The sequence below is a fragment of the Venturia canescens genome, unplaced genomic scaffold, assembly GCF_019457755.1.
Source record: "Venturia canescens isolate UGA unplaced genomic scaffold, ASM1945775v1 PGA_scaffold_20__1_contigs__length_546779, whole genome shotgun sequence".
In the NCBI taxonomy this organism is placed as follows: Eukaryota; Metazoa; Arthropoda; class Insecta; order Hymenoptera; family Ichneumonidae; genus Venturia; species Venturia canescens.
In genome coordinates, this window is record NW_025108588.1 from 59856 (window position 1) to 68366 (window position 8511).

Consider the following 8511-nt stretch of genomic DNA (forward strand, 5'->3'; position numbering starts at 1 on the left):
CGGAAACGACATCACTTGTTTGTAAGGTGTGATCGCGATTCGCACATCGGAAAGCGATTCAGAACGAAATTTCAGTGAATCTTATTAATTTGTGTCGATTCACACAAAAGTGTATCGGTGATCTCCAATTTTCATGTTTATGAACGTTCGGAAACGACATCATTCGATTGTAAGTTATGATCTCGATTCGCACATCGGGAAAGCGATTCAGAACGAAATGTCAGTGAATTTTGTTAATTTCTATCGATTCACACAAAAGTGTATCAGTGATCACCAATTTTCATGTTCATGAACGTTCGTAAACGACATCACTCGATTGTAAGGTATGATCTCGAATTGCACGTCGGAAACCGATTCTGTTCGAATTGTCAGTGAATCTTGATAATTTGTAACGATTCTCACAAAAGTTTATTTGTGATCAACAATTTTCATATTTGTGAACGTTCAGAAACAACATCGTTCGATTGTCAGTTCCGGTCTCGAATCGCATCTCGGATTGCGATTCTGATAGAAATGTCGGAAAAAATTGTTGATTTGTAACGATTAACAGAAAAGATTATCGCTGATTACCTATTTTCATGTTTATGAAACATTGGAAACGGTCACCGATAAACGTCACATATCAACAATTTTACAGACATTTAGTATCGCAATCCGAAGGGCCATTTGAGATCTGAACTGACAATCGAGCGATGAAAACGTTTCCGAACGTTCATAAACATCAAGTTGGTGATCACCAATAAAATTTTTGTTCAATTCATGACAAATTAACAATATTCAATGACATTTCGATTCGAGATCATAAATTACAATCGAGTGATGTCGTTTCCGAACGTTCATAAACGTGCAAATTGCTGATCACCGATAAACTTTTGTTTGAATCTATACAATTTAACAACATTCACTGACATTTCGAACAGAACAGCTTTCCGACGTGCGATCCGAGATCATACCTTACAATCGAGTGATGTCGTTTCCGAACGTTCATCAACATGAAAAATGGTGATCACTGATACACTTTTGTGTGAATCGATAGAAATTAACAAAATTCACTGACATTTCGTTCTGAATCGCTTTCCCGATGTGCGAATCGAGATCATAACTTACAATCGAATGATGTCGTTTCCGAACGTTCATAAACATGAAAATTGGAGATCACCGATACACTTTTGTGTGAATCGACACAAATTAATAAGATTCACTGAAATTTCGTTCTGAATCGCTTTCCGATGTGCGAATCGCGATCACACCTTACAAACAAGTGATGTCGTTTCCGAACGTTCATAAACGTGAAAATTGGTGATCACCGATACACTTTTGTATGCATCGATAGAAATTAACAAGATTCACTGACATTTTGAACAGAACAGCTTTCCGACGTGCGATTCGATATCATAACCTACAATAGAGTGATGTCGTCTCCGAACGTTCATAAACATGAAAATTTGTGATCGCCGATACACTTTTGTGCGAATCGATGGAAATTAACAAGATTCACTGACATTTCGTTCTGAATCGCTTTTCGATATGCGAATCGAGATAATACATTACAATCGAGTGATGTCGTTTCCGAACGTTCATAAACGTGAAAATTGGAGATCACCGATACACTTTTGTGTGAATCGACACAAATTAACCAGATTCACTGACATTTCGTTCTGAATCGCTTTCCGATGTGCGAATCGCGATCACAGCTTACAATCGAGTGTTGTTGTTTCCGAACGTTCATAAACATGAAGAACGGTGATCACCGATAGATTTTTGTGAGAATCACAACAAATCAAGAAGATTCACTGACATTTCGAACAAAATCAGATTCCCACGTGCGATTCGAGATCACAATCGAGTGATGTCGTTTCCGAACGTTCATAAACGTGAAAATTGGAGATCACCGATACACTTTTGTGTGAATCGATACATTTTATCAACATTCACCGACATTTCGAACAGAACAGCTTTCCGACGTGCGATTCGAGATCATAACCTACAATCGAGTAATGTCGTTTCCGAACGTTCATAGACATGAAAATTTGTGATCACCGATACACTTTTGTGCGAATCGATACAAATTAACAAGGTTCACTGACATTTCGTTCTGAATAGCTTTCCGATGTGCGAATCGAGATAATACATTACAATCGAGTGATGTCGTTTCCGAACGTTCATAAACATGAAAATTTGTGATCACCGATACACTTTTGTGCGAATCGATGGAAATTAACAAGATTCACTGACATTTCGTTCTGAATCGCTTTTCGATGTGCGAATCGAGATAATACATTACAATCGAATGATGTCGTTTCCGAACGTTCATAAACGTGAAAATTGGAGATCACCGATACACTTTTGTGTGAATCGATAAAAATTAACAAGATTCACTGAAATTTCGAACAGAACAGCTTTCCGACGTACGATTCGAGATCATAACTTACAATCGAGTGATGTCGTTTCCGAACGTTCATGAACATGAAAATTGGTGATCACCGATACACATTCGTGTAAATCGATACAATTTAACACGCACGATTCGATTTAACACGCGCAGCTTTCCAACGTGCGATTCGAGATCATACCTTAGAGTTGAGTGATGACGTTTCCGAACGTTCATAAACATTAAGAACGGTGATCACCGATACACTTTTGTGTGAATCGATACAATTTAACAACGTTCACTGACATTTCGACTAGCATCGCTTTCCGACGTGCGATTCCAGATCATTACACGTCGGAAAGCTATTCAGAACGAAATGTCAGTGAACCTTGTTAATTTGTATCGATTCGCACAAAAGTGTATCGGTGATCACAAATTTTCATGTCTATGAACGTTCGGAAACGACATTACTCGATTGTAGGTTATGATCTCGAATCGCACGTCGGAAAGCTGTTCTGTTCGAAATGTCAGTGAATGTTGATAAAATGTATCGATTCACACAAAAGTGTATCGGTGATCCCCAATTTTCACGTTTATGAACGTTCGGAAACGACATCACCCGATTGTAATGTATTATCTCGATTCGCACATCGGAAAGCTATTCAGAACGAAATGTCAGTGAACCTTGTTAATTTGTATCGTTTCGCACAAAAGTGTATCGGTGATCACAAATTTTCATGTTTATGAACGTACGGAAACGACATCTGTCGATTGTAGGTTATGATCTCGAATCGCACGTCGGAAAGCTGTTCTGTTCGAAATGTCAGTGAATGTTGATAAAATGTATCGATTCACACAAAAGTGTATCGGTGATCTCCAATTTTCACGTTTATGAACGTTCGGAAACGATATCACTCGATTGTAATGTATTATCTCGATTCGCACAACGAAAAGCGATTCAGAACGAAATGTCAGTGAATCTGGTTAATTTGTGTCGATTCGCACAAAAGTGTATCGGTGATCACAAATTTTCATGTTTATGATCGTTCGGAGACGACATCACTCTATTGTAGGTTATGATCTCGAATCGCACGTCGGAAAGCTGTTCTGTTCAAAATGTCAGTGAATCTTGTTAATTTCTATCGATTCATACAAAAGTGTATCGGTGATCACCAATTTTCACGTTTATGAACGTTCGGAAACGACATCACTTGTTTGTAAGGTGTGATCGCGATTCGCACATCGGAAAGCGATTCAGAACGAAATTTCAGTGAATCTTATTAATTTGTGTCGATTCACACAAAAGTGTATCGGTGATCTCCAATTTTCATGTTTATGAACGTTCGGAAACGACATTATTCGATTGTAAGTTATGATCTCGATTCGCACATCGGGAAAGCGATTCAGAACGAAATGTCAGTGAATTTTGTTAATTTCTATCGATTCACACAAAAGTGTATCAGTGATCACCATTTTTCATGTTCATGAACGTTCGGAAACGACATCACTCGATTGTAAGGTATGATCTCGAATCGCACGTCGGAAACCGATTCTGTTCGAATTGTCAGTGAATCTTGATAATTTGTAACGATTCTCACAAAAGTTTATTTGTGATCACCAATTTTCATATTTGTGAACGTTCAGAAACAACATCGTTCGATTGTCAGTTCCGGTCTCGAATCGCATCTCGGATTGCGATTCTGATAGAAATGTCGGAAAAAATTGTTGATTTGTAACGAATAACAGAAAAGATTATCGCTGATTACCTATTTTCATGTTCATGAAATATTGGAAACGGTCACCGATAAACGTCACATATCAACAATTTTACAGACATTTAGTATCGCAATCCGAAGGGCCATTTGAGATCTGAACTGACAATCGAGCGATGAAAACGTTTCCGAACGTTCATAAACATGAAGTTGGTGATCACCAATAAAATTTTTGTTCAATTCATGACAAATTAACAATATTCAATGACATTTCGATTCGAGATCATAAATTACAATCGAGTGATGTCGTTTCCGAACGTTCATAAGCGTGCAAATTGCTGATACACTTTTGTTTGAATCTATACAATTTAACAACATTGACTGACATTTCGAACAGAACAGCTTTCCGACGTGCGATCCGAGATCATAACTTACAATCGAGGGATGTCATTTCCGAACGTTCATAAACGTGAAAATTGGTGATCACCGATACACTTTTGTGTGAATCGATACAATTTAACAACATTCACTTACATTTCGAACAGAACAGCTTTCCGACGTGCGATTCGAGATCATACCTTACAATCGAGTGATGTCGTTTCCGAACGTTCAGAAACATGAAAATTGGTGATCACCGATACACTTTTGTGTGAATCGACACAAATTAACCAGATTCACTGACTTTTCGTTCTGAATCGCTTTCCGATGTGCGAATCGCGATCACAGCTTACAATCGAGTGATGTCGTTTCCGAACGTTCATGAACATGAAAATTGGTGATCACCGATACACTTTTGTGCGAATCTATACAATTTAACAACATTCACTGACAATTCGAACAGAACAGCTTTCCGACGTGCGAATCGCGAACACAGCTTACAATTGAGTGTTGTCGTTTCCGAACGTTCATAAACATGAAGAACGGTGATCACCGATAGATTTTTGTGAGAATCGCAACAAATCGAGAAGATTCACTGACATTTCGAGCAAAATCAGATTCCCACGTGCGATTCTAGATCGCACCTTACAATCGAGTGGTGTCGTTTCCGAACGTTCATAAACGTGAAAATTGGTGATCACCGATACACTTTTGTGTAAATCGATAAAAATTAACAAGATTCACTGACATTTCGAACAGAACAGCTTTCCGACGTGCGATTCGAGATCATACCTTACAATGGAGTGATGTCGTTTCCGAACGTTCATGAACATGAAAATTGGTGATCACCGATACACTTTTGTGTGAATCGACACAAATTAACCAGATTCACTGACATTTCGTTCTGAATCGCTTTCCGATGTGCGAATCGCGATCATACCTTACAATCGAGTGATGTCGTTTCCGAACGTTCATAAACGTGAAAATTGGTGATCACCGATACACTTTTGTGTCAATCGATACAATTTAACAACATTCACTGACATTTCGAACAGAACTGCTTTCCGACGTGCGATTCGAGATCATACCTTACAATCGAGTGATGTCGTTTCCGAACGTTCATGAACATGAAAATTGGTGATCACCGATACACTTTTGTGCGAATCGATGGAAATTAACAAGATTCACTGACATTTCGTTCTGAATCGCTTTTCGATGTGCGAATCGAGATAATACATTACAATCGAGTGATGTCGTTTCCGAACGTTCATAAACGTGAAAATTGGAGATCACCGATACACTTTTGTGTGAATCGATACATTTTATCAACATTCACTGACATTTCGAACAGAACAGCTTTCCGACGTGCGATTCGAGATTATAACCTACAATCGAGTGATGTCGTTTCCGAACGTTCATGAACATGAAAATTGGTGATCACCGATACACTTTTGTGCGAATCGATGGAAATTAACAAGATTCACTGACATTTCGTTCTGAATCGCTTTCCGACGTGTAATGATCTCGAATCGCACGTCGGAAAGCGATGCTAGTCGAAATGTCAGTGATTGTTGTTAACATGTATCGATTCACACAAAAGTGTATCGGTGATCACCGTTCTTAATGTTTATGAACGTTCGGAAACGTCATCACTCAATTCTAAGGTATGATCTCGAATCGCACGTTGGAAAGCTGCGCGTGTTAAATCGAATCGCGCGTGTTAAATTGTATCGATTTACACGAATGTGTATCGGTGATCACCAATTTTCATGTTCATGAACGTTCGGAAACGACATCACTCGATTGTAAGTTATGATCTCGAATCGCACGTCGGAAAGCTGTTCTGTTCGAAATTTCAGTGAATCTTGTTAATTTTTATCGATTCACACAAAAGTGTATCGGTGATCTCCAATTTTCACGTTTATGAACGTTCGGAAACGACATCACTCGATTGTAATGTATTATCTCGATTCGCATATCGAAAAGCGATTCAGATCGAAATGTCAGTGAATCTTGTTAATTTCCATCGATTCGCACAAAAGTGTATCGGCGATCACAAATTTTCATGTTTATGAACGTTCGGAGACGACATCACTCTATTGTAGGTTATGATATCGAATCGCACGTCGGAAAGCTGTTCTGTTCAAAATGTCAGTGAATCTTGTTAATTTCTATCGATGCATACAAAAGTGTATCGGTGATCACCAATTTTCACGTTTATGAACGTTCGGAAACGACATCACTTGTTTGTAAGGTGTGATCGCGATTCGCACATCGGAAAGCGATTCAGAACGAAATTTCAGTGAATCTTATTAATTTGTGTCGATTCACACAAAAGTGTATCGGTGATCTCCAATTTTCATGTTTATGAACGTTCGGAAACGACATCATTCGATTGTAAGTTATGATCTCGATTCGCACATCGGGAAAGCGATTCAGAACGAAATGTCAGTGAATTTTGTTAATTTCTATCGATTCACACAAAAGTGTATCAGTGATCACCATTTTTCATGTTGATGAACGTTCGGAAACGACATCACTCGATTGTAAGGTATGATCTCGGATCGCACGTCGGAAACCGATTCTGTTCGAATTGTCAGTGAATCTTGATAATTTGTAACGATTCTCACAAAAGTTTATTTGTGATCACCAATTTTCATATTTGTGAACGTTCAGAAACAACATCGTTCGATTGTCAGTTCCGGTCTCGAATCGCATCTCGGATTGCGATTCTGATAGAAATGTCGGAAAAAATTGTTGATTTGTAACGATTAACAGAAAAGATTATCGCTGATTACCTATTTTCATGTTTATGAAACATTGGAAACGGTCACCGATAAACGTCACATATCAACAATTTTACAGACATTTAGTATCGCAATCCGAAGGGCCATTTGAGATCTGAACTGACAATCGCGCGATGAAAACGTTTCTGAACATTCATAAACATGAAGTTGGTGATCACCAATAAAATTTTTGTTCAATTCATGACAAATTAACAATATTCAATGACATTTCGATTCGAGATCATAAATTACAATCGAGTGATGTCGTTTCCGAACGTTCATAAACGTGAAAATTGGTGATCACCGATACACTTTTGTGTGAATCGATACAATTTAACAACATTCACTTACATTTCGAACAGAACAGCTTTCCGACGTGCGATTCGAGATCATACCTTACAATCGAGTGATGTCGTTTCCGAACGTTCAGGAACATGAAAATTGGTGATCACCGATACACTTTTGTGTGAATCGACACAAATTAACCAGATTCACTGACATTTCGTTCTGAATCGCTTTCCGATGTGCGAATCGCGATCACAGCTTACAATCGAGTGTTGTCGTTTCCGAACGTTCATAAACATGAAGAACGGTTATCACCGATAGATTTTTGTTGAGAATCGCAACAAATCAAGAAGATTCACTGACATTTCGAACAAAATCAGATTCCCACGTGCGATTCGAGATCACACCTTACAATCGAGTGGTGTCGTTTCCGAACGTTCATAAACGTGAAAATTGGTGATCACCGATACACTTTTGTATGAATCGATACAAATTAACCAGATTCACTCACATTTCGTTCTGAATCGCTTTCCGATGTGCGAATCGCGATCACAGCTTACAATCGAGTGATGTCGTTTCCGAACGTTCATAAACATGAAGAACGGTGATCACCGATAGATTTTTGTGAGAATCGCAACAAATCAAGAAGATTCACTGACATTTCGAACAAAATCAGATTCCCACGTGCGATTCGAGATCACACCTTACAATCGAGTGGTGTCGTTTCCGAACGTTCATAAACGTGAAAATTGGTGATCACCGATACACTTTTGTGTAATTCGATAAAAATTGACAAGATTCACTGACATTTCGAACAGAACAGCTTTCCGACGTGCGATTCGAAATCATACCTTACAATCGAGTGATGTCGTTTCCGAACGTTCAGGAACATGAAGAACGGTGATCACCGATAGATTTTTGTGAGAATCGCAACAAATCGAGAAGATTCACTGACATTTCGAACAAAATCAGATTCCCA